The sequence below is a fragment of the Frankliniella occidentalis genome, unplaced genomic scaffold, assembly GCF_000697945.3.
Source record: "Frankliniella occidentalis isolate FOCC.00 unplaced genomic scaffold, Focc_3.1 Scaffold496, whole genome shotgun sequence".
Taxonomy (NCBI): Eukaryota; Metazoa; Arthropoda; class Insecta; order Thysanoptera; family Thripidae; genus Frankliniella; species Frankliniella occidentalis.
The window spans coordinates 80,050-80,440 of record NW_026267614.1 but is presented as its reverse complement, the minus strand read 5'-3'; positions in this window follow the sequence as shown (position 1 = coordinate 80,440).

Here is a 391-nt window from a genome sequence, read left to right as displayed (position 1 = left end):
TTTTTTTTCATTTCAGTCTTTGTCAAGCAGTACACAATCGCCAGTGCATAATGGGGCACTTGACATGCCCAAATTGTCTGCTTCTCTTTCATTGGAAACTGATGCTTTGCCTCCTGGAGAGGTTAGTTTTATTTTCTTTTAATAAAAACAGTCTTGTATTCTAGGGAGAGGTGTCGGTTTGCTCATACAATGTGTTCTTTTAATATCCAGTACGATGTCGAGAGCCCCCAAAACGAGCTGTTGCCGGACGAGGTTGAGACGCCCAAGGCTTCAACCCCCGTTCATGCTCCCGACTTCGTAATAAATGACCTACAGCTGAGCTCATCACTCTCGTCGGTTGAAGAGGTTAGTTTGTCTGACTTGCATTCTAGGGAAGTGAAGTGGAGGTGTC